The 27426-nt window shown below is 36.8% G+C and overlaps 1 protein-coding gene and 1 pseudogene across 2 annotated transcripts in view; both read left to right on the top strand.

Annotated features, from left to right (window-relative positions):
* PCDH11X (protocadherin 11 X-linked) overlaps positions 1-27426 on the top strand; it is a 940417-nt gene that overhangs the window by 801608 nt on the left and 111383 nt on the right. The window lies entirely within an intron of this gene.
* Positions 13879-15811, top strand: LOC122689761 (annotated as a pseudogene).

Here is a 27426-nt window from a genome sequence, read left to right as displayed (position 1 = left end):
TTTCAGTGTAGTTATGGAAGCTTTTGGATGAGCTCTCATCGATTAATGTTCCCTGGAGTCAGGAGTTCTCTGGTGTTCTCAGGTTTTGGGCTTAAGTCTCTTGCCTCTGATTTTCAGTCTTATTCTTACAGTAGCCTCAAAACTTCTCCATCCATACAGCACTGATAATAAAACTTCTAGGTTAATGGTGAAAAGATTCTACACAGTGGGGGACACCCAGAGAGATTCGCAGAGTTATATGGAAAAGAGAAGAGGGAGGAGGGAGATAGAGGTGATCAGGAGTAGAAGAGGGGGAATCAAAAGGAGAGAGAGCAATCTAGCCAATAAACAATTCCCTGTATGCTCTCCACAGTCTGGAACCCTCAAAGAAGTTTATGGAGTTACATAGAGAAGAGAAGAGGGAGGAAGGAGATGGAGGTGAGCAGGAGGAGTAAAGGGGGAGTCAAAAGGAGAGAGATAGATCTAGGCAGTACTCTGTTCCCTAAGTGTTCTCCACAGCCCAGAACACACACAGATATTCAGAGAGTTGGGTAGAGAAAAGAAAGGAGAGGGAGGAGATAGAGGTGACCTGGGGGAGGAAAAGGAGGGTCAAAAGGTGGAGAGAGTAGTCAAGCCAGTAATCACACTCCTAATTAAAAATGAGTACTGAAGATTGGATTCTTAAATGTACAAAACTGATAACAAAACCATAAAGAAAAGATTAAAAGTCTAGAATAGAGGTTACACTCTCAAAAATACAATATTAAAAAGACAAACAAACAAAATCACAAAAAGTATAAGACATATATATGAAGTTTGCTTTAAAAATAGGGTATTTTCCCCCCAAATATAATAGTAGTTAATAAAAATTAAAATTAAAGGAATAATAGAGGACTTAAAAAATAGAAAGAAAATTTTTAAAAATGAAAGAAAAATGATAATAGTAAAAATATATCTATGAATTTCTCTGGAGCTGTTGCAGGCAGTGTTGGGCCAGTTCAGTTTCAGATAGTTCCTTGCTCCAGGTTATACTTCTCAAGACTTTGGAAGGGTCCAAAGTTGTCGGTGTTAACTACTGGGATTTTAATCTGTTGCACCTGTCACTTCCAAAGTGGTTCCCTTTGTTTATTTGGCTTCTTCTGTTTGCAGGTATCTTCAGTGTCTAATTTCCGCCCTGACACAAGGGGGGAAGGTATTCTCTTGTTTATGCTCACTTGTTCATTAGTGCTGTTGGGAGGCAGGAACACTGCAAACAGATATCACTGTCGTGTGTGGGGAGTGCTCGCAGTGTCTTGGCCACGCTGGGTTTGCCCCCGCTCACAGCGTGTGTGCTTTCCCAGTCTACACTGGTCAGGCTCCAGGTTGCTCTTCAGGGAGCAGGCCCTGGGTTGTGTGCACTTCCCAGGTCTAAGTTGCTCAGGTTTAGGTTCTTGGGTACTTCACAAAGGTGCAGACGGGATTGGGCCTGTGTTTTGTGCTCTTCCCCGGTCCGAGCAGCTCAGGCGACCAGGTGCTTGGTGAGCACACTCTCCGCAGGTGGCAAGTTGTCTTATCACCTCCCTTGTCCCAGCAGCTCGGATTTCTGGGTTGCAGTGGGTGTACCCACTGTGCACCCTCTGTGTCTCCAGTGTGCTGTGTGTCTCTTCTGGGTAGCTGATCTCTGGCTGCGACCCTCTTGGTGATTGTCAATCCTCCAGAATCCCAGGAAGTCTTGGTTAGAAACTGGAAGCCTGTTCACAGTTTGGTAGGAGATGCTGTCTCTGGGGCTGAGTTTGCCCCTTTCTGGGTCTTGCTGGTGCCCACCTGCCCCCTGCCTCTGATGGGGGATGGGCCGGTCCACAGCTGGCTAGCTCTCCTCTGGTATTTGCTTAGTCTTTTGTTCTGTGAGCGGGCCTGCAGTGCCTTAGGTTAGGGCTTTTTGAGGGATATTCTCTCCTCTCTCTCTCTCTTTTCTTTTCCTCTCTCTCTCTGACTATCCCACAATTTAGGTTGCTATCTCAGTTACCTCCCTCAGATTGCCCTCAGGGCATTCAGGTCCCGTCCTTACCCTAAGCAATGTGGCCCGCTCCTCCCTGTTCAGCCCCTGCTTGCTGGTGGTGGATGCGAGCATCTGAGGTACTTCTCTGCTGGGAGTTGCCATTAGGCATGTAATCTGTGGGTTTTATTTATTTATTTTTCCTCCTTGTTATGTTGCCCTCTGAGATTCTAAAACTCCCCACAGACCCGCCAGTGAGAGGGTTTCCTGGTGTTTGGAAACTTCGCCTCTTTTAATACTCCCTTCATGGGATGGATCTCCATCCCTAACTCTTTTGTTTCTCTTTTTATCTTTTATATTTTCTCCTACCTCCTTTCGAAGACAATGGGCTGCTTTTCTGGGTGTCTGATGTCCTCTGCCAGAGTTCAGAATTTGTTTTGTGGAATTCGCTCTGCATTCAAATGTTCTTTCGATTAATTTGTGGGGGAGAAAGTGGTCTCCCTGTCCTATTTCTCCACCATCTTAGGACCGCCCTTCCTATGATCTGTTTTAGTAGGTAGTGAAGCAGGTCTTTGGAAAAGAAGAGAGAGTCAAGCAATGTATGATTGAGTATATTTTGTTCTACTCAAATTTATTTTAAATTATGACATAAAGTTACTGCCAGAATCCTAATTCAGATTTCATTAAAACAGTTTAATAGGGAAACAGGAAGAGAAAGAGGGGAAAAAAGAATGTAAAGTACATAATAAATTACACTTCAAAAATTCCAGAATTAATCTGGTTTAATATAAACAACAAATGAAATAAAGAAAATATTGGGCATTCTTCCAAGTGTTGCATTTCCAGAACTGAATTGTACACTCCAAGTGGCTGAACACAAGAGACTTACTTACCAAAGTCTTATATTAAGTTTCTATTAGTAGTATGATTCATGTGGCATGTGTTGGCAATATCTATATCCAAATGTCAGGAAACTCCTCGCTTTGAATTTAGTATAGCAAAATATGCACTAATTGGAAAAATTTTAGTCTTTAGTGGTGACAAGCCACGTCTTTTTTAAACTTAGGTTTTATCCTCAAACCTACTTTATTTTTGCTGTTGTAAAAATTAAAATGAGCTGTGACATGTTAACTTTTAAATTTGTTTGCATTTATTAACTTTTTCACTAATTGGTTCTGAGCCTCTTAGATACTACTTATACTTACTTCTACAATAAAATAATAACCCACTTAAACTTTAAGGTAATCTACATCATTAGAAAATAGTATTCCTAAATAGCAGTTTACACAAATAAGTTGCTTCAATTCATTTAGTTTGAATTTGCTTTTGCAAGCATAGCAACGTTTATTGTGATATTATCTGCAATACAGAATAGATAGGTACCAAATATACAAATAACTCTACAGATATTCCTTAACTTCAGTTAATTATTTTAGTACTTTTCCCTCTCTCTCTCATAATTTTTCAGAGTGAAATATATTTTCTTTGGGTAAGCTGCTTTTTCTGTGCATTGGTGAGCTGAATCAAACTCAGAGTTGTGTCATTGATTAGAAATTCAGGTAGCAAAAATTTCCCCCAAATCGGCACACAGGTGGAGGAAAAAGATGTTTCAGCTCTAAATCTGCCCATTAAAAAACATTTTGTTCAAATCATGCATGTAAATTATACAAGCTAACAGTATTATGGAGATGTCACACTTTCTTTTTACATCCTTCCCACAGAAAACACATAGAACCAGATTAATCAATCAGTGCTTCTGTGCTACTGTGAGTTTCGTTCTTGTTTAATACCCATTTTGAAGTTTGGCCAAAAGTAAACAGACATGTTTTGATGACTGCAGATATGTTATCAAATTTAAGCTGATTTATTATTTTAGCCTTAATAAAAACATCAGCTTTTTGAAACTTCAATGTGCCTAGAGCTGGGAGCCTAGAGATCTGCATTCTAGTCCTCGTTCATTTTCTGCCATTTATTTTGAGAAAACTCATGCCCATTATATATAGTTCAGCTGTTCTACTGTCAGATGGGAAGAATAGGTAACCCTCACCTTTACTGCCTGGCTTGTCATGAGACTTAGATGGGAGATAGACGACTCATTACTAAAGTTGACAGCGCTATGAACACACTAGGCTGTATTTCTCAATTACTCAGTTGTGAGATTAGTCAGACTTCTTCTAACTCTTCAGGTTTGGGGATTTTTAGGCTACTTTTACACACTGAAACACCATAGGGCTATGTTTTAACTTTCTTATAATATAGCTATGCCCTCTGAAAATCATCCACATACATCAGCCTTGAGGCCCTTTACAACTACTAGTAGTTTAGCAGGAGTTGTTTCCCACGAAACCAGCATGGCTAAGTGAACTAGGCAAATCATTTAAATATTAAATCTCAGGCACTAGAATATGCATTTGTGTTCTTCTGTAAGGTCCTTAACCTTACTGAGATTCATCTGGATCATGAGGCTATTGAATGTCATTAGTTAAGACACTGACAGTAACATGCTATTGGATATAAGTCATAGAAGATGTGTTTATCAATGTGTATGTCATTTGTTAAACTGTATATGTAAAAATTCTGAAAGTACAGATACTTGATGATAAGTTGAATATTTGAGGCAAGTATTATGGAAATTAATCTTCCAGAGAGGATCAGAAAATAATTATTAATCTTTCTGTTTCTGTTTCTTATAATATTCTCTTCTTTCATTTCCTCAAAAGGTTACTAGTATTTTTTTTTACTTATCTACCACATTACCAAGTGATAATTTAGAGCTAAGAAAAAGTTCTAGAATTTGCAAACATCTTTAGAAAACACATTTGATAGGCCAACATTTGATATTAAATAGTGTGATTTCTCTAAATGTGAGCTAATAATTGATTTATAATATTTTCTTCTTTTAAAATCAGAATCATGTGAAACAAACATACATTTCTAAGTACTTATATAAAATATATTGTGAAGTGAGTAAAATACAGTGTAATACAGTTAAGTGAGATATTTTATTTTTGATTGCAAGTTTACTTTAAAAACAAAAACCTCTAAAGTCTTATTTCAGCAAGAACTTCAAAACTGTCATAAATAAATGTTAACATTAGAATTCCAAGGTAATAAATAGGGCAGTTCACACTTCTATTGTGGTCTCATTAGAAGTCAGTAAGGCAGTAGTATGTTAATTTCCCTTACAAAATCCATTTTTACAACCAAAAAAGATGGGAAACTTTTATTCAATACTTAGATTCTGCATAGCACCTAGTGAACTAAAGCAATAAAACCTTCATAAAGTTTGTCCCCTCGATTTTTATAGCACTATTTGACAACATTTTACAAAAAGATTATTTTCTTTCCTTTCACAAGACTAAGAAATATAATGGGAAAAAATGAGAAACATGCTTAAAAAACACACAATCCTATAAAAATATCCATTTTGAAATTTTACCCATTCATCTAGTCTAAAGACAGTTGGAAAGCCACACCTTAAACTCACACAATCCAATAATTTCCTTAAAGAAAATGAGGGTCCAAGTATTGGACAAGAAATAGTAAAGAGTTGTAAATTGTCCAGAACCTGTTATTGTAAAATAACCTGAAGATCCTGCAAATATAGTCCTTTTAAATCCTTTTCATGTCATTTGTGATTCAAGAGATGCTATTTTGTACTGGCCTTTCAATAGGATATCAGTTCCCACATGAACTGGCAAGCAGTTTCACAGATCAGAACACTTATCCCCTATTAGGAGTATTAAGTGCCACTGTCAGTTTATCCTATGAAAAGTGAAGTATATATTAGTGCAACCATCATGCCATATGTATATGTATGTTTATATGTATAAACAGTTCACCTTTCACTTCATTTTAGTAGACAGAGGTTGACATTTATTTTTTTTAACTTACCTTGTTTTCTCTAGTGAATTTTATAGGCCAGAACCAAGTAATCCCTCCATTCTCATTGACAATACTGAACTTACACAATATATTGAAGAAAACACATTAGTCTACAGATATGCCCTCTTTCTGGAATAATACTCAAGCCCTGAATAATGGTAGGACCTTTTTTTTCTCTAACCTGAAACATCAGTCAATGCATCAGACTTGGGCATGGTTCACCTGTATTGTCACTAAAAATGAACATAATCATTTGCCTTGCTGGGTTCTCATTTTACAATTGTATATGTAAACTACAAGGTGTCATTCTACAGTTGATGACTCTGCCAGATACAAAAATACCATTGCATTGGTGTTATGTCCACAAGATCTAAGAAATTTAAGTTGTTCATGTGTAAACTGAGATTCAATGATGTTAAGTAACTCACCTGTGGTCACATAGTTATTAAATAAAAGGGTTGATATTTAAACTCTGATCTGTCATAGTCTATCCTAGTCCTTTTCTTATTATATCACACTGTATTTTAATAGTAAGTGTCTTGTAATATTTGGGCTTCCCTGGTGGCTCAGATGGTAAAGAATCTGCCTACAATACAGATCTGGGTTTGATCCCTGGGAATATCCCCTAGAGAAAGAAATGACTACCCACTCCAGTATTCTTGCCTGGAGAATTGCACAGACAGAGGAGCCTGATGGGCTACAGTCCATGGGATCACAAAGAGTCGGATATGGCTGAGCAACTAACACTTCACTTCTTGTAATATTTGTATAAAAATTTTATGTATTAATGCAGCTCTTTTTTCTGGTTGTTATTCTCTTTAATCAACTAGCACAAATTGCTTAGCCTAACACTTTTTCTATGATATGAATCTTATCTATGTTTCCATGCTCATTTCTCCACTTAACCCTCAATCCCAATGCTTTACGCAATCCAAATAATTTAAAAGTTCACTAAATAATTCACCTGGCTTCCTTGTTGATTTATAAACCTTGTCGGAATGTTCACTTCAAAGCACTTCTCATCTTTAACCCACAGTTCAAGACTCAATTCTTTTTGCAATGCTTTCCATGACCCTCCCGCAATAAAATTAAACAATCTCTCCTCTGTGACCTCACTATACCATCTATGGACCCCTGTCACAGCAGATAAAATAAACTCAGATATTCTTTCCTCAGCTATGTCTAGTCTACTATCAAGCCCATTCAAAGCCTTCTTCATTTCTGTTTCAGTGTTTTTGGTTTCTAGTGTTTCCTTTTCATCCCTTCCATCTCTTTGCTTACACTGGCCATCTGTTCTTGAAAGCTGTTTCTAATGTATTCATTATAGTCCTTCAGTCAGTCAGTCAGTCAGTTCAGCCACTCAGTCTTGTCTGACTCTTTGTAACCCCATGTACTGCAGCATGCCAGGCTTCCCTGTCCATCACCAACTCCTGGAGCTTACTCAAACCCATGTCCATTGAGTCAGTGATGCCATCCAAACATCTCATCCTCTGTCGTCCCCTTCTCCCATCTTAAATCTTTCCCAGCATCAAGGTCTTTTCCAATGAGTAGTTCTTCATATCGGGTGGCCAAAGTATTGGAGTTTAGCTTCAGCATCACTCCTTCCAATGAATATTCAGGACTGATTTCCTTTAGGATGGACTGGTTGGATCTCATTGCAGCTCAAGGGAGACGTCAAGAGTCTTCTCCAGCACCACGGTTCAAAAGCATCAATTCTTCGATGCTCAGCTTTCTTTATAGTCCAACTCTCACATCCATACATGACTGCTGGAAAAACCATACCTTTAACTAGATGGACCTTTGTTGGCAATGTGTTCTTGCTTGTGGGTTTCTGCTTTGATAAGTTGCTATTCACTGTATTTACCTCTTTCTAAGTTTGAAGGCATTGTTTGTCTTCCTTGCTGAAGAAGGACTAGGGGGATCAGATTAGAGGTTGGAAAATCCTTGCTAGAGTTTAGCTATGCAAACCTGAAGGCAAAGCACAGGAATTAGGCCAGATTGAGAAAAGGGTTTATAGGAACCTGACTAAAGTTGGGTTAAGGAGAGTCTTTGTTACTATTACAACATTTATCACACTCAACTGAAATATTGTTTTTTAAAAAATGTTGCATATCCCTCACTAGACTGGAAGCTTCAGAAAGATAGGGATCATTCTGCATTTAATGTTTTATTCTTCACATATAGCCCAATGCCTTGCATGTAACAGTAGGCAATCAATAAGTGCTTGTTGAATTGATACTAACTTTTAAAGTACAGAGCATAAGTTAACTGTAAACTACCATTTTAAAAAAATATAGCACTAATGTCAGATATTCATTAGGATTTAGACACTCAGATTCTACACTCAAAAGATGAATCTGTCAAAGTACAAACTTTTAATTGAAATGTTTATGTATATTTAATAATTATAAAAATGGTAAATATTTTAATTACTATTTGATCAATCATTAAAACTTTTGATATTGCCTAGTTTCAGATCATTATTTATCATGAGAGAAAGATTTTGTTTATATTGGAATGAGACAGCTATATATAGATAGAAATAAATATATATCCATAGGGCTAGACAAATGTCTTGTTTTTTGCAAAATATGTCAACATTTCAGGTTGTCAAAATTTTATTTGACATGTTTTGTAAAGATTGCTATGCACTTAGATGTTCCATGCCGATATTGATCACTTAAGAGCAATGTCTACATGATGACAAAAGTCTGCCTTATTTGTTTTGTGGTAAAAATGTCTTTTTTCATTTTTAAATTCATTATTTTGTCAATGTATAAAGACACTTCTTGTTGGTTTAAACTGCATAGTATACCAAGCATTTTTATGGAGTATGGTACTTCCATAAATTAGACCATTATTTCAGATGTCAACAATTAGGCATGTCCTGAGAGTTTTCCTTTGCTCTCTTTTAAAGTTATTTTTATGAGTGTATGCTCTTTAAAAGAGATAGTTTAGTTTGTCTTAAATTGAATAAAATTAGCCTACCTACAAAAGTAACAAAAGCATAATGCTAAGTTGCAAAGTTTCTATAGCAAAGATTTTACCCTATTGGGACATCATGGTATCACATATGGTATGCCAAATTACCCACTTTTTAGAGACACCTGTGGTTCACTAACAGAATGTGGTAGATTATCACTAAATATACCAATGTGATAGTTTAAAACAAATCTGCTACTTTATTGCAATAGAGTTTATTTTCCTCAAATATTCTGCTGCCCAGTTTGTTAAAAATAAACACCATGACACAAGAATGAAACTTCAAGCCTGTTAGTTACACAGTGAGTCTTATAATGTACTAAAACAATCAAACAATATAGTGATGTGAAACCGTTGCAAATTTTAAGTATAGTGTATACTTATGCAATTTAGCATAAGTCATTTAGCATAGCATAGCATTTTAGTCATAAAATGCATAAAAGTAAATATCACACATATACATAAAATACAAGTTTCAAATATGAAATGAAAAATATAAACATGAAGTAGTGATTGTGAATCCCAGTAGAAGACAAAGTTTTTAACTTGAACAAAAGCAGCCTCTTTGTAAAATTGAGTAATTTTTTCATGTATATTGTACATCAGGAAAAAATGAGATATTATAGCAAAATTGAAAATATCTTGGTTATATTCTAGAGGTAACTTGAGCAGTGGAAAACACAACATTTTTTCTGGGTAATTCCTTTTTAATATTCCTGAAAAGAAGTCCACAAACACTTATATTGTTTTACTGCCCCCCAAATTCTCCCTAAATATACTGTTTCCTTCTAGCTTTTTCTATATCTTATCTCCTTTCATTAAGTGTAAATCACCCCAATACAATGAAGAACTATTTTTAAATTCAGAATTTAGAGGTTCTGTGAATCTCTCACAGAGGTCTGTCTAAGTATTTATGGTTATTTACATCGAGGAAAAATTTACTCATTTTCATTGTCACATAATTTAGATTTATTTCTCTTTATTGCTCTTTAGAGTATACAAATAAATATAATAAAGTAATCAAATACCTGATTCTACATTTATACAAATTTGGTTGTAATTTTTGCCCCAATCTAAGCTCTGGATTAAAAAAAAAAGAATAAAAAGAATGAAGGTAGAAAAGAGAAGGGGGAGGAAGGAGAACTAAACAGATATTTCTCCAAACAAGACATACAGATGGCTAACAAACACAAGAAAAGATGCTCAGCATCACTCATTATTCGAGAAATGCAAATCAAAACCACAATGAGGTACCATCTTAAGTGGGTCAGAATGGCTGCTATCAAAAAATCTACAAACAATAAATGCTGGAGAGGGTGTGGAGTAAAGGGAACCCTCTTACACTATTGGTGGGAATGCAAACTAATATAGCCACTATGGAGAACAGTGTGGCGATTCCTTAAAAAACTGGAAATAGAACTGCCATATGAACCAGTAATCCCACTGCTGGGCATACACACTGAGGAAACCAGAATTGAAAGAGGCACGGGTCACCCAAAGTTCATCGCAGTACTGTGTACAATAGCTAGGACATGGAAGACACCTAGATGTCCATTGGCAGACGAATGGGTAAGATAGTTGAGGTACATATACACAATAGAATATTACTCAGCTATTAAAAAGAACACATTTGAGTCAGTTCTAATGAGATGGATGAAACTGGAGTCTATTATACAGAGTGAAGTGAGACAGAAAGAAAAACACTAATACAGTATATTAACACATACATATGGAATTTAGAAAGATGGTAACGATGACCCTATGTGTAAGATAGCAAAAGAGACACAGATATAAAGAACAGACTTTTGGACTCTGTGGGAGAAGGTGAGGGTGGGATGATTTGAGAGAATAGCATTGAAACATGTATATTGCCGTACGTGAAAATAGATGACCTGTCCAAGTTCAGTGATTGAAACAGGGCACTCAAAGCCAGTGCACTGGGATAACCCAGAGGGATGGGATGAGGAGGGAGGTAGGAGGGGAGTTCAGGATCAGGGGACACATGTGCACCCGTGGTTGATTCATGTCAATGTATGGCAAAAAACACCACATTATTGTAAAGTAATTAGACTCCAATTAAAATAAATTAATTAATTAAAAAATAAATAAATGCAAGTATCTCTCACTCTATGGTGTTTGAAAACCAGTGGATAGTTACTGCCATCACTATGAATAATGCATTTTAGAAATACCATCGGAGAAGAAGTAATTCCAATCTTCCTTTTGCTTTTATAATGGTAGGTCTGGTCACTGTAACGTGTATAATTTTCTTCAGTTGTGAATCCAGCTACTCAGTGTATTTGCTTTGTAACACATTTCTAATGAAGCTATTGAATTTTTATGGAGGTTATTTATTTATGAAGAATTCTGTGGCTTAAAAGACTTTTCTTGTAACTGGTACTTAGGAGAATTAGACTTAAAATCTAACTAAGTTGTAAAATTCTGAAAGTGGCTGCATTCCACTTTTTTATATACTTATCCCCCAAATTTATCATTTAAGTGACTTTGATTCCAGGAATCAGGATCCCTTTGTAGATCTCTCTAATTAATAGTGCTTAATTAAAAAAAATCTTAATCTATAAAAAGCATATGATTTGTTCTTCCTTTTGGTTTCCTTTTTACAACATCAATTCCTATCCTCCTCTGTAAAGGTAGAAAATAAATGGAGAGGGTAAATATATTTCTGTTCATTTTCCCTTGAGGAAAAATGGCTAAAAACCTTTGTTTATCCATCAGGGCTGAGCTAAAGAGAGATCCTACCAACTGTTAGAAATAGTGAAAGAAACATGTGACAATGTAGAAACCTGAGAGATACAGGGAGCATTTCAGCAGAAAATTGAGACTATGAATATGAGGTGGGATGGAGGGCAGTTCTGAATGTGCAAATCAGAGCAGCTTTTCAGCTGTTTCAGAGTTGGACTTTTATAACGTCTTTGAATCACTTTGAATTGACTGCTCCTAATCAGAAAACACTCAGTTGCAAAGCATGCCTTATCAAAAATGCATTCCAAGATGAAATATAAATGTCTTATGGGTTATCCTTGTTACTGCCCTCTGTTGGGCCAGATTAGTGAGAGCTGACTCTAGTTCAGTTTCTTGCAATAAGAAATACAGATTTTTTTAAGTGAGAAAAATTTCTTTAGAAATTGATATTTTATTCATTTGAGATCAAAATGTGTGATGCTAACTTCTGAATCATCTAGGTTTCCATATGGATATTAAATATTTGATTTGCAACTAAAAGAAAAACTTTCATGTGTAAACTGATGTTTTACTGGTGTTGGAGTAGCAGTGAAGAGGCAGGGCTGCAACAACAGCCTTTACTCCAGGAAAGCACTGCTATGAGTTATCATGATCCCCAAAGCCTGGGGATTGAAAAGAAACAAAAGGGGGAAGAGACATTGCAAAAGAAACAAGAATATTAACATTGCATCACAGGACCTCCAATGCATACAGTCTTCTCAGAATGTATAACATTTTATGTATATTTTGCAAACAGAAGTAAAGCTAAGACTAACATAAAGCTCATTATCATAAATCAACATAAGAATAAAATACTAAAATGATAGCAAAATTAAAAATGGCATTTGGGACAGAAATTTAGCTGAAACTTTAACAGGTGCCAGAAAAAAAAAATGTATATACAAATAAGTTGAAACAGAACATATTTTTAAATTGCCTGAAGAACACCTGATTTTATTCAACATTAAGATCAAAACAATGAACTTTTAAAGCATTTTTCTTCTGACTCAATAGATCATAAAATCAAAAAAAGTAAAGTTTTGTCAAGATGAGATAGTGCCCATTTATTCTAATTGATTAGGAAAAAAAATGTGTCTGTTGTTAGACACTGCTCTGCTTCTATGATTATGTTGGGCAAAAGCTGATGTACATATTGGGAAAAAAAACTTCACAGCCACCTATTTTTACTTACTTTCATAGCAATTTCCCAAGAAATAAGACATATCAAAATTAAAACAGCAGCAAGGAAATCGTTTACTAAGGTGACGCTGAGGAAAGCAAAAGTAGAAGCAGTTGTAGAAAGCGGCAGAAGCTCTTGAAGTTAAGCTGCTCTGTCATATACCATCAGTTGGACCATTATCTGGTGCAGGAGGGCTGTAATAAATTGTCAGATTTGCTTCTTAGCTGAAATGACAGGATGGAAATTGTGCTGTGCATATTGAGTGTTGGGTAGGAGTGGGGAGAATGAGTATATCAGATTTGCCCACATGTAAGACCTATAGTGATTGACAGTCTATCACTAGGCATAGAGTTTCTTCAAACAAATTATAATTGGGAATCTGGATATTGTGATTCTTAAGGACCAAAAGATCAAATAAAAAGAAAATGTTATTAACAGTGGCAAGAAATATTTACTTTTTCTTTTTTGAGACATATTCTGATTTTAATTCTGCAAAATAGTTTCTGCTTCAGATTCTCCTTTTCTTTGAGATAAGTATTATTTGAGAGCAGTTTACATACTTATCTATGACAGCTTCCTAGTCATTCACTATAAAAGCAATATTACTTCAGTAATATTTTTCCTGTTTATATCTTCTGCATTTCAAAAGGCAGCAATGGCATATGGGAAAAAAAAAAAAAAAACAAAAAAACATGGGGCTGGGTTGGAAGTTAATTGACCCGGTTTCTATTCTAGATCCTAGAATATAGGATATGCTTAATAGCTGTTAGTTTCCATCCTCACTACTAGGTAAAGAATTGTTTGGCCAGAAAAAGATCAAATTTATAAAAGCTTTTCTGTGCAACGTGTGGAAACACTAGTAGGGGAAAAAAAAAAAAGTATTGATTTTTTAGATAAACCTGTAAATTTTCTTATTAAGTCACTTTCTCATTCGAGCCTTTATTTGAGACTCACTATGAAATATCCCACGATGTAAGAGTGAACAGAGATTTAGCCAGAATCTCACTTTAAAAACTAGAGGAGAGAAGTAGCTGAAGGCTGGGCAATGGCAGTCTTGGAAGTCCCGTTCACAGACAGACCGGAGGCAGCGGTACCCCCACGGTAGACTGGATCAGGGTGGCGGGCCCCCGGTCCCGAGGGATGGAGGGGTCTAAGACATCCAGCAGCACCATGCAGGTGAGCTTCATGTGTCAGCGCTGCAGCCAGCCTCTGAAACTGGACACAAGCGTCAAGATCCTGGACCGTGTCACCATCCAGGAGCTCACAACTCCATTACTTGCCACAGCCCAGCTGAAACCAGGAGAGACCCAGGAGGAAGAGGCTAACTCAGGAGAGGAGCCATTTATTGAAATTCGCCAGGATGGTGTCTTTCGCAGATTCATCCCCCCAGCCAGGATGATGTCCACAGAAAGTGCCAACAGCTTCACTCGGATCGGGGAGGCATCCAATGGCGGCACCACGGAGAACCTCAGCCGAAGGCTAAAGGTCACTGGGGACCTTTTTGGCATCATGTCTGGCCAGACAGATGTGGATCACCCCCTGTGTGAGGAATGCACAGACACTCTTTTAGACCAGCTGGACACTCAGCTCAACGTCATTGAAAATGAATGTCAGCATGGAAGCAACCTAGATGCCCATCAGCAGATGAATGGATAAGGAAGCTGTGGTACATATACATCATGGAATATTACTCAGCCGTTAAAAAGAATTCATTTGAATCAGTTCTAATGAGATGGATGAAACTGGAGCCCATTATACAGAGTGAAGTAAGCCAGAAAGATAAAGAACATTACAGCATACTAACACATATATATGGAATTTAGAAAGATGGTAATGATAACCCTATATGCAAAACAGAAAAAGAGACACAGAAGTACAGAACAGACTCTTGAACTCTGTGGGAGAAGGTGAGGGTGGGATGTTTCAAAGGAACAGCATGTATATTATCTATGGTGAAAGAGATCACCAGCCCAGGTGGGATGCATGAGACAAGTGCTCAGGCCTGGTGCACTGGGAAGACCCAGAGGAATCGGGTGGAGAGGGAGGTGGGAGTGGGGATCAGGATGGGGAATACGTGTAACTCTATGGCTGATCCATATCAATGTATGACAAAACCCACTGAAATGTTGTGAAGTAATTAGCCTCCAACTAATAAAAAAAAAAAACTAAAAAAAAAAAAAAAAAGAAAATGAATGTCAGAACTACAAACGCTGTTTGGAGATATTAGAGCAAATGAATGAAGATGGCAGCAAACAGCTTGGATTAGAGCTAAAGGAGCTGGCATTAGAGGAGAGGCTGATGCAAGAGCTGGAAGACATGGAAAAGAACCGGAAGATAGTGGCGGAAAATCTTGAGAAGGTCCAAGCTGAGGTTGAGAGGTTGGATCAGGAGGAAGCTCAGTATCAAAGGGATTACAGTGAATTTAAAAGACAACAGCTAGAACTGGATGATGAGCTGAAGAGTGTAGAAAACCAGATGCATTATGCCCAGATGCAGCTGGACAAGCTGAAGAAAACCAACGTCTTTAATGCAACCTTCCATATTTGGCATAGTGGACAGTTTGGTACAATAGATAACTTTAGACTGGGTTGGCTGCCCAGTGTTCCTGTGGAATGGAATGAGATTAATGCTGCTTGGGGCCAGACAGTGTTGCTGCTCCACACCCTGGTCAATAAGATGGGTCTGAAATTTTAGAGGTATCGACTTGTTTCCTATGGAAACCATTCATATCTGGAGTCTCTGACAGACAAATCTAAGGAGCTGCCATTGTAATGTTCAGGGGGGCTGCGGTTTTTCTGGGACAACAAGTTTGACCATGCAATGGTGGCTTTCCTGGACCGTGTGCAGCAGTTCAAAGAAGAAGTTGAGAAAGGCGAGACACGTTGTTGCCTTCCTTACAGGTTGGATGTGGAGAAAGGCAAAATTGAAGACACAGGAGGTAGTGGTGGCTCCTATTCCATCAAAACTCAGTTTAACTCGGAGGAACAGTGGACAAAAGCTCTCAAGTTTATGCTGACGAATCTTAAGTGGGGTCTTGCTTGAGATCCTCACAGTTTTATAACAAATGACTTTCTTTTTTCCTTAGGAGTTCGTTTGCCTTAAAGGCTTTCAATTTTGTTTTGTTTGGAAAAAAAGAAAGTGTTAAATTCAGGTACTATTAAACAGCATATGTTTACAATACCAAAAGAGAAAAAAAATCTACAAAAGCCACTTTATTTTAAAATATCATATAACAGATAGTTCCCAGAACTACAACATGCCATGTATAGCATCTGGTCTTTGTCACAGTTTTGACTCTTAACCCCATGCCTTCCTTTCCCTTTGTCCCCTCAAAACAGATAATTTAAGTTTGCTTTTTTTTTAACCGAGTTGAATTGAGATTGATGTGTTTTCACTGGAGTTTGTCTCTCTCAACTTCCTGCGCTTAGAACATGAACTAGAAACTTTTGTCTCCACTGAGAGGACAAGAAGTGTGAGATGCTCAGTTGGATAACATGAGAAAATGACACAAGATTTGGTCACCATGTGATGTGATCAGAAGCTTGAAATTTAACACTTCTTACTTGGTTCTAGTACTGAATGCCTGCTCTGCTCTATGTTAAGATATATGAAATGGTGTATGATACTCTTTGAGACCTTGGTGGAGAGATTTAATTATTTGTAATAAAAGATCAACTGCAGTCTGATAACTGCCCAGAGGTGCACTGTTGGGTTTTTCTTTAACTAAAATAGAGTACTTTGTATTCTGGGAGAATTGAGTTCAAGTGCAGTTATGTGGAAAGTTTGTTGAAATATGTGTAGAGGTGGATGTTAGTCTTTTAAAAAGACTCTTAATGGAAAAATAGATACCTGTAGAGAAAGCCCTAACAGAAGAGAGATGTTGAACTAATTTTAAGGGGAAATAAAGTCAACATCCTTGATGTTCAGTCAGGGTCACCCATATGGTCTCAGTATTTGAGCCCCTGGTTAAAACTAATTTCCATGTCTGAGGTTCTGTCTTAATAAAATGAACAGTTAAAGAAAAGCCATAAATATCTTGTTAAACAAATATAAACTAATTTCACTGATTAAAAAAAAATAAACCAAAACTAGAGGATACTTAATAATGAAACAGTATGTTTTCTTTCCAGACTTTTAAATTTGTAATGTTGTCATTGTCATGCTGTGTGAAAGTAAACTATGTATAGAAGTTAAGGATTGGTGAAATTAACTAATTTCTTGCTTCAAAACGAGCTAAATGTTGATGCAATTGGAATTTACAGTGTATTGAGAACAACATTAAAATATTTAATTAATAAGAACCACCACTAGGCTATAAGATCTTGTCTATAGAGTTTTTCTCAGTTGATTATTTCATTATTTTAGTGATAGCAAATAAAACATGTTTTCCCCTGTTGCTGAATAACAACTTGGCAATAAGATGAATACTTGAGGTATATCAACATGGTTAAAAGAATTAAATAAAAACGACATCAATCTTACAAATGACAGTTTCTGAACCTTTTTTTTTAGAATTTTATTTTAGTTTTAATTTATTATTTTATTTTACAATATTGTATTGGTTTTGCCATACATTGACTTGAATCCTCCATGAACCTTTTAAATAGTGTATTAACCTCTCAGTATAAATTTGGGGAAAGGAATTTTTTTCTGAATTATCCTGATATAATAATTGCCTCAAATCTCTACTTTGCTTAACCATGAAGATGCAACCTGAGGGCATTTAGTGCATTACTGTCAATTTTCAAGGTACTAAATTGTCCTGAAGAGGCCTTGAAAAGGTAACTATGCTGTGACAGCAACCTAACTTATCACCCTGCAGTGATTCAGGGATTGCAGTAAATTGAACTAAATATTTTTAACAATGCCTCCCTGGATTAAGAGACTATCTCTTGAGCAGCTCTGGAAGGTGCAAGTTTTCTTAATAGAATTCTCCCTCTTATGCCTTTTATAACATTGTTAAGAAATTCAGTGCATGTTATCCTAATTCATCTCTCGATTTTAAAGTACAACTTTCCCAAACAAATCAGATTCACTCTGTTTTTCAATTACTGGGCATGAAAGATATTCTTAAATTATGGAAATCCATTCTTAGGCTTTCAATTATCTTAATTGTTTATCTCTAAGAAGTGCACGTTTAGCAATACCTTTTAAAGTTGCTGAATGTTCAGACTGCAGACAGCAGCACGGAATGTGCTGGGAAGTGCTGCAGGTCAGTTTTCCCAGATGAAGTTTAGCCCTAGAAAAGGCAGGCCTGTAGTGATTCCAATTTCTCACTGGACACTGTGTCTTTACATGTGCCCAGTACACATCCCTGTGACCTCTTCAAGAGAGATGAACATACCTGAAAATTGCTACCGTCTGTGATCCAGGCCTGAAAGGCATTCCTATGGCAACTCTGTGATTCTAGGAATTCCAGTAACTATACTGACCCCAGGTAGAGTCATTTGTAGAGCATCATTAGAACGTGTTGCTGGCTGTTACTATTATCAAAAGGGACAACAGAGACTCTTAAAGTTCAAAATCCCATTCTTTGTTAGTTAAGGGGTCAAATGTGTGTGTGTGCTCAATCACTCAATCGTGTTCAACTTTGAGGTCCTATGGACTGTAGCCCACCAGGCTCCTCTGTCCATGGGATTTCCCAGGCAAGAATACTGGAATGGGTTGCCATTTCTTTCTCCAGGGGATCTTTCCAACCCAGGCATCAAGCCTGTGCCCTTGTGTTTCATGTATTGGCAGGTGGATTCTTTACCACTCTACCACTGGAGCTGGGGATGGTTGGGTGGGGGGGTGGCAAATAGGCAGCATTAAAATAGGCAATGCTAAGTTGGAAAGGGAAGTGCAGCTTTGGAAGAGTGAGTTGTGGTTTGAATATTGTATTCATTAGTTATTAACCTAATAGTTTTCAACTGTGAAGTGGATGTGATTATACTTACCTTGATGCAATAATGTGTTTTTAAACAAGCGACTAAGCACAGTGCCTGGAATAGTGTTTTCCAAATTTATGTTATCTGTCATTGCTATTGTTGGCTGTTAGCATTATTAGTCCATGTACAGACAAAACGAGGCACAGACAAGTTAACTGAAGGAAATGAGTCTGAAAGTTGGTCTTAATTCAGTGCGTTTCTGCGTTGAAGCATCTTAGTAACAGAGAACAGAATCAGGATAGGATTTCCCTGTATTTTCTAAGAAATAATTTGAAGCAGCATAAAAAATTTCCCTGAAACTCTACATTGTGTTCTTTATTTTTGAGTGTGTACATAGTAGAGTCAAAAACTTTCAAGGAACCTCCACACTCCTGAAAGATGAGGGGGTGCCTAAGACTATGACCAGTCCAGCTTCTTAATGGAAAGCTTAGCAGAAATTCACTAAGGCCTTTATTCATGGCATTGCATTAGTAATATCTATTGCTTGTCTGTGCTTCTCTTTAAGGGTCTCCCTTGAAATATGGATCATTATAAAATTTTGTTGTTGGAAACCTCTTCCCTGAATGTAAATTATTGGTGTTAAAGCAATGGATTACAAATCAGAATCTTTAGAAATTTCATCATCCATGAAGCTGATTTCACATACCATCTGCTAGATGAAGCCATCCTAACATAATTCTCTATTTCTCTGAAGCATCAACACATTCACACAGATACTTGTCCATTTACCAGTGCTTTGGAAAGCAAAAGAATGTTACCTTTTCATTGTGCTTCACTGAGTTGAATCAGTGACTTCTCATGAAAGAGAGACACATCACTGGAAAGTACAACAGCCTTTGATGACCACAACCCTTCCAAGATAAGTAGATGGTAGTTAGCATGATAATACTAGGAGCTATGTTGGGGTTATATATGACTATATTTAATTCATCAGAATGCTGTGCTTCATGTTAAAACATTTTTAGAGAACCAACTAAAATGTCTTGGAGAGACTGGGTTTTTGAAATATGGAATTAAGATGAGTTTCTCCTGAGAACTAATTTATTTAACTAGGATGAAATTAGTAGAGGAATGTTTAAAAGATGATACACAAAAGAAAGGAGAATGTTTAATTAAAGCCATAGTTAGTATCTTTGTAACTACAGGCCATAAAACTGAGCCATCATCTCACAGTGCGTGTATAGAGGGCTAAAGCACGATGGAAAGAGTGACTTTTTAAGTGCATTTATTAAATCAAATGATTTTGGAATATTCTGAAATGTGAGCTTGAAAATTTAATAAAGTGGAAGGCAGCATTGTAAAGTAGTTAAGACCATGGTTCTGCAATCAGACTGCTGGGTTTTATAATCTACTTTCTGTCTTTATTGTCCTTTATTTTTTTAATATAGATGGAATCATACAATATGTGGTCTGGCTTGTTTCACTTAGCATAGAGTTTTCAAGGATTATCCATGTTAGAGCATGTATCAATACTCCAGTTATTTTAGGGCTGAATAATATTCTGTTGTATGCAAATACCACCTCTTGTTTAACCACTGATCAGTTGCAGGCACCTGTGTTGTTTCCACTTTTTGGCTATTATGAGCAAGCTGCTATAAACACTCATGTATGCATTTTTATGTGGATATATGTTTTCATTTATATTGGGTATATGCCTATGAGTGGAATTGCTGGGTCTATGGTAACTCTTTGGTTAGGATTTCAAGGAACTGCCCAACTGTTTTCTAAGCAGTTGCACCATTTTACATAACCCCCTGTTATTGTTGTTCAGTCACTAAGTCATGTCTGACTCTTCATGACCCCATGGACTACAGCATGTCAGGCTTCCTTGTCCTTCACTATGTCCCAGAGTTTTATCAAACTTATGTCCATTGAGCAGATGTGCCACCCAACCATTGTATCCTCTGTCATCCCCTTCTCCTCCTGCCCTCAATCTTTCCCAACAACAGGGTCTTTTTTTAATGAGTCGGCTCTTCCCATCAGGTGGCAAAAGTATTGGAGCTTAAGCTTCAGCATCAGTCTTTCCAAAGAATATTCAGGACTGATTTCCTTTAGGGTTGACTGATTTGACCTCCTTGCTGTCCAAGGGACTCTCAAGAGTCTTCTCCAGCACCACAGTTTGAAAGCATCAAATTTTCAGCACTTAGCTTTCTCTATGGTCCAACTCTCACACCCATACGTGACTATTGGAAGAACCATAGCTTTGACTATATGGACCTTTGTCTGCAAAATGATGTCTCTGCTTTTTAACACGCTGTCTAGGTTTGTCATAACTTTTCTTCCAAGAAGCAAGTGTCTTTTGATTTTGTGGCTGCAGTCACCATCCTCAGTGATTTTGAAGTGCTAGAACATTTCCCCTAGCACTTTGCAATTAATGAGCCTGAATAAGATCAGATAAGATTTACTGCTATCAAATCAGTTTTTGTTATAATTATTAAAGAACTTTTAGTTTAACAGTTTTGAAGTGATAATCAGAATTGATACGTATCACTCTTATCCTTCAAAATTGATTTCAATTCTTGCCACAGTCATAGTTTTATCTCATATGAAAAAATAAATCTTCAAATGACATTATCAAATCAATCTTATCAATTAATGGATAATTTAGGCATTATGGCAAGTGTTTTCAGAAAAACATGTGATGAACATATCTTTCATTTATTTATTAGCTTAATCCATATTTCTCACTATTTCATAATGAAGATCTTTAGTAACGCTATAAATTAATAAATTGAGAGTTCAATGTCCAGTGCCTTAATGTGAATTTAAAGAAAGGGTAGTCAAATGGAAATATTGTTATCTGAGGAAATTGCTCACCATATTGAAACGGGTGACAATTTTTCTGTAAAATAACAATAATAAGCCATTGGCCAAGGTAAATACTGCACATTTACTTAAAAAGAAAAACATTATGCATCTCCTTACAAGAGCATGGAGTGATATGCCTGATATTTTCTACTGGAGAATTCTTTTCATTTGCAAATATGTCTGGGAAAGCACCAGACCACGTGAAAAATAATTTGTTTTTCTTGTTATGCTATATGGCTCTTCATTCAGTAAATGTGTATATATCTTGTTTAGTAAAGAGGAAAGACCCATAGGCCTTTATCCCCCTATAAATTTCCCTTTTGCCAAGTGAAGTCTTAAGAATTTCACCAGTCTTGGAGCAAAATTAAAGAAGTGTCTGATTAATATCTTCTTGGCTGTTTGAACATAAATCTGCCTATTGAATTGAAGGATTACTAATCTCTCACAGTCATGATTGTGCCAACTTGATTGCTGAGTTCAAAATATTTCTACTTATAGGATGTTGAAAAAGCATATGAAGTTTAGAAATGGAACAGGGAGAAGTTGGTGATTCTAAATGAAAAAGGAATAGAACTAAATAAAAATGTTTATATCACAAGTTTAGAAAATGAATGATTCTGTGAAATGTCCTGGAACACCCTGGGGACATAAAGAAATAAAACTGGGATTTTTTAGCTTGATTAGATCTTGATTTATGAGGTTTTTCTTTTTTTCTTTTCCTAACAGAGGTGGAACACGAGGAGAAAAAATTACCTTCTAAGGGAGAAAAGCATGTTGACAAACTTCTTATAGTTCCCATAGCTTAAAAACAACAACAACAAAAAATTTTGGTACACAATGCTGAGGTTGGTTAAAAATATTCCTGATAGAGGAAAGATATTACTGAATCATGTAATTAATCTATGGTTAATATATAGATTTATTATGAATAGTTTAGAATTTCAAGTTTTACCAGTGTTTCCTTATACAAAGTATGTATGTATGTATTTGCACTGCACTTTTTCAACTTCCTTATTTACTAACGTTTATTGAGTAGAGATATTTCATTATGCACTTAAAATTAAGTAAAATAAATTCCTATTGAAGAGATAATAAAGGGGAAAAACAGATATTCTTCTACCTTTCTTATTAAAGTGAAAGTGTGAAAGTGTTAGTCTGTCAGTCATGTCCAGCTCTTTGCGACTCCATGAACTGCAGCCCACTGGGCTCCTCTGTCTATGGAATTCTCCAGGCAAAAAATACTGAAGTGGGTAGGCAGTCCCTTCTCCAGGGTATCTTTCTGACACAGGAATTGAACTCTGGTCTCCTGCATTGCAGGCAAATTCTTTACTGTCTGAACCACCAGGGAAACTCACTGGTTTTTGTTTGTTTTGCTCCTTGTCTGTATCCTTTCAATCTTATGCTAAAATTTGCTTCATTGGTCCTTTAGGAGACATTAATTGAAGATTTGCCTCCAGTCTTTGCCCAGTTTTATTCTTTTTTATTTTTCATCAAAATAATATTATCCTACACAACACAGAAGTTTCTGTCTCCTTGACACCCTTTTTCTTCTTGCATGGGCCAGTTAGAACTACTTACTTATCGCTTCTCATCTATGTGTGGAAGGGTTACCCTCTGCACTCTGTCAAAATTTACACCCTCTAAGGAAGCTATTATTTTAATAGGGATCGGTATGGTGGCATTAGTGATGAAGAACCTGCTTGCCAATGCAGGAGACTTAAGAGATGCAGGTTCTGGGTTGGGAAGATTCCCAGGAAGAGGGCATAGCAACCCACTCCAGTATTCTTGCCTGGAGTCCCTTGGACAAAGGAACCTGGTGGTCCATAGGTTCACACAGTAAGTCTGACATAACTGAAATGTCTTAGCACGCAGCACATCTGTCCTAAGGGCTTCCCAGTTTGCGCTAGTGGTAAAGAATCTGTTTGCCAATGCAGAGGATGCAAGAGACGTGGATTCAATCCCTGGGTTGGGAAGATCAGATTCCTTGGAGAAGGAAATGGCAACCCATCCAGTATTCTTGCCTGGAAATTTCCATGGACAGAGGAGCCTGGCAGGCTACAGTCCATGGGACCACAAAAAGTCAGGCACAACTGAGTGACTGAGCACAACATATCTGTCCTAAAAGCACTTATATTTTCCACTCTTACTTTCCTCCTGTATTACAAAAGAAAATACACAACTATATATATATATATATATATATATATATATATATATAATAGTTATATATTATATATTATAGTTTTATATATATATATATATACACACACACACACATACCCCAACCTGGACCATAAACACTATAGTCTAAATATGAAGGTTCATTTTCAGGACAGATTGAGAAAAAGGGGATGGGTTCTGTAATCTAAGTACAGATAAGGGGATCAGATTAAGCTTGACTGCTTGTTTTCTGACACTGACTTGCTGAATAAGAGAACGACCTTATGTAGAAAGATTGTGAGAAACTAAGCCTGGATTCGTCCAAGATGTGAATGAACCAAACAATGTGTTAAAGTACCCAAGATCTATTAACTATATTTCTTACTGAGGTCAAACTGGAGAAACGACACAACTATTTGAATGATTCAAACCCTCCTAGTCTCTATCACATAACTTTTCTCCTCCCTACTTTTATTTCATTGCCCTCATATATATTTTTTTACAGTTAGAATATTTTTGAGTGTGTATGTATATATGTAAACAAATATGTCTCAAAAGTGAATTGGAGCATCATCAGAGATCTCTTTGGGGCTCATGCTCTTGAGAAAACTACTGACAGTTATTCTTAGCATCAGAATACCATCCTTTTTATAAAGCTGATAATGGTATAAACTTTCCTTAGCCTTTATGATAATTGAAACATGAATTACTTTATGTTCCATGTGGGGTGGGAAGCAAATTTGAGATAAGAAAATTAATAATGTGAACTAACTTTCAAGGGAAATGCAGTACAGTACCCCAGAATATGTCTCAATTATATAACATTAGGAATGTTGTTGTTGTTCAGTCCCTGAGTCATGTCCAACTCTTTGCAGCCTCGTGGACTGCAGCATCCAAGGCTCTCCTGTCCTTCACTATATTCTGGAGTTGACTCAAACTCATGTCCATTGAGTCTGTGATGCCATCTAACTTTCTCATCCTCTATCGACCCCCTTCTCTTCCTGCCGTCAATCTTTCCCAGCATCAAGGTTTTGTCCAATGAGATGGCTCTTCGCATCAGGTGGCCAAAGTATTGGAGCTTCAGTTTCAATACAGTAGGATTACCCTACTATATAAAGGGCCTTCCCAGGTGGTGCTAGTGGTAAAGAACTTGCCTGCCAATGTAGAGTACATAAGAGACAAGAATTCGATCTCTGAGTGCAGTAACCCACTCCAGTATTCTTGCCTGGAGAATCCCATGGATGTAGGATCCTGGTGGGCTACAGTCAACAGGATCTCAGAGTCTGACACGACTGAAATGACTTAGCATGCACACACTGTATAAAGAGGGCGCTTAATTTGACACTTCAAATGTGTTTTTGAACTGGACTGAAACACACTGAAGTATTAAACACACAAATGAAGTATTAAAAACACTTCATTTGTGTTTTTAATACATTAGATCTTAAGGGGTTTATATATATATATACACATACATATACACATATACACACACACACACACACATATATATATACACATATTGCTTATATTACTGTAAGTATATGCAAATTTGAAAACTACATTCACTTTCTAAAGTATTCTCTTAACTCAGACATTTCTCTAAAGCATGTTCCTCCTTTCCTTTTCTATTACCAACTCTACTTCCTACCATTATAAGTTTGAACGGAAATATTTCCAGACATGAAGCTTTGGGCAAACTTCTGCTTCTTGAACAATGCTACCTAATTTAATGTATTCCTTCCCTATGTTGTAAGAAAGTCACCCTTAACTTATCATATGTAAAATTTATTAAAATGTTCCCTATAGTTTTTGAATTCTTTGATGATTTTTTAAAAGATGTTACAGTGCAACGACAGCATTTCTACTTGCTGGGGATTTTACCTCCATTGTCTACTGGTGAAAGTTGTCTGAACTATGATAGATTAATCCCATGTTTTCTTGTTTTCTTTCTTTCTCTTAAAATATAAATTTGCTTTAAACAAATTAGTATGTGAATGCTGTCATATAGCCTCAGCATTTTACAAAAAAAAAAAGTTGGCTTTCATTTCCACCTGCCCTAAACCTGTTTAACTAAATTTGTTTTAAGCTAACTGGATTTTAATCTTGAAGAATATTTGTAAACTCATCCCAACTGAGAAGTAAAATGCTGTATATACCATCATTTTTTAAATATCTTTCTGTTTGTTTATATTCTCTCTACCTATCATGTAGATATTAGTATTATTATAATACTTTGCTTAGCAGCACCTATATCTTCAAGTTGCTGCTTCGCCTTCATGTTCAATAAAGACTGATATTATAAAATATTAATATTTCTGTAAAACAATCACAGCTGTGTGTGCATATTACATACATGCTCTGTAGATTCAGTTCAGTGATTACTATGGAATATTATCTGGAACAATTGATTTGAGCCAATTCTTGGAATATTTCATGCAAAGATGGGCTCAATAAAGGACAGAAAAGGTAGGGACCTAACAGAAGCAGACAATATTAAGAAGAGGTGGCAAGAATACACAGAAGAATGGTACAAAAAATATCTTCATGACCCAGAAAATCACGATGGTGTGATCACTCACCTAGAGCCAGACATCTTGGAATGTGAAGTCAAGTGGGCCTTAGGAAGCATCACTATGAACAAAGTTAGTGGAGGTGATGGAATTCCAGTTGAGCTATTTCAAATCCTGAAAGATGATGCTGTGAAAGTGCTTCACTCAATATGCCAGCAAATTTGGAAAACTCAGCAGTGTCCACAGGACTGGAAAAGGTCAGTTTTCATTCCAATCCCAAAGAAAGGCAATGCCAAAGAATGCTCAAACTACCATACAATTGCACTCATCTCACACGCTAGTAAAGTAATGCTCAAAATTCTCCAAGCCAGGCTTCAGCAATGTGTGAATCATGAACTTTCAGATGTCCAAGCTGGTTTTAGAAAAGGCAGAGAAACCAGAGATCAAATTGCCAATATCCGCTGGACCATCAAAAAAGCAAGAGCGTTTCAGAAAAACATCTATTTCTGCTTTATTGACTATGCCAAAGCCTTTGACTGTGTGGATCACAATAAACTGTGGAAAATTCTGAAAGATATGGGAATACCAGAGCACTTGACCTGCCTCTTGAGAAACCTGTATGCAGGTCAGGAAGCAACAGTTAGAACTGGACATGGAACAACAGACTGACTCCAAATAGTAAAAGGAGTATGTCAAGGCTGTATATTGTCACCCTGCTTATTTAACTTATATGCAGAGTACATCATGAGAAACGCTGGGCTGGAGGAAGCACAAGCTAGAATCAAGATTGCCGGGAGAATTATCTATAACCTCAGATATGCAGATGCCACCACCCTTATGGCAGAAAGTGAAGAGGAACTAAAAAGCCTCCTGATGAAAGTGAAAGAGGAGAGTGAAAAAGTTGGCTTAAAACTCAACATTCAGAAAACTAAGATCATGGCATCTTGTCCCATCAATTCATGACAAATAGATTTGGAAACAGTGTCAGACTTATTTGGGCTCCAATATCACTGCAGATGATGATTGCAGCCTTGAAATTAAAAGATGCTTCCTCCTTGGAAGGAAAGTTATAACCAACCTAGACAGCATATTAAAAAGCAGAGACATTACCTTTGCCAACAAAGGTCCATCTTGTCAAGGCTATGGTTTTTCCAGTGGTCACGTATGGATGTGATAGTTGGACTATAAAGAAAGCTGAGTGCCAACGAATTGATGCTTTTGAGCTGTGGTGTTGGAGAAGACTATTGAGAGTCCCTTGGACTGCAAGGAGATCCA

This window comes from Cervus elaphus, chromosome X (assembly GCF_910594005.1).
Source record: "Cervus elaphus chromosome X, mCerEla1.1, whole genome shotgun sequence".
Lineage (NCBI taxonomy): Eukaryota > Metazoa > Chordata > Mammalia > Artiodactyla > Cervidae > Cervus > Cervus elaphus.
Note: the sequence above shows the minus strand (reverse complement) of the source record. Positions and strands in the feature narration are given on the sequence as shown.